Here is a 396-nt window from a genome sequence, read left to right as displayed (position 1 = left end):
TAGTGATTGCTTACCTCTTAAGCTTTATTATTATTTTATTTTTATTTTTTAAAAGGGCATTCTTCTCTTGTCCTACCAGTCACAAGAATGTTTGACATGAGTTGGAAAAACCAATTTTGAGTCATAAACATAGAATCATAGAGCTGGGAGGGACCACATAGGCCATCTAGTCCAACTCCCTGACATGCAAAAAAAGCACAGTCAAAGTGCATTTGACAGATGGCCATCCAACCTGTTTAAAAACCTTCAAGTAAGGAGCTTCCACCTCCCTCACTCCAAGTCAGTCATAGGAATAAAACAAAATTAATCCCCTTTCTTAAATCAATTTTGGATTAGTGAACCTATCTTCACTTGCAACTGTTCCAGCCAAAATTCATTACAGAAAAATTGTTGTTA

The sequence above is a fragment of the Anolis carolinensis genome, chromosome 5, assembly GCF_035594765.1.
Source record: "Anolis carolinensis isolate JA03-04 chromosome 5, rAnoCar3.1.pri, whole genome shotgun sequence".
NCBI lineage: Eukaryota > Metazoa > Chordata > Lepidosauria > Squamata > Dactyloidae > Anolis > Anolis carolinensis.
The sequence above is the reverse complement of the archived record's forward strand: the minus strand, read 5'-3'. Positions refer to the sequence as shown.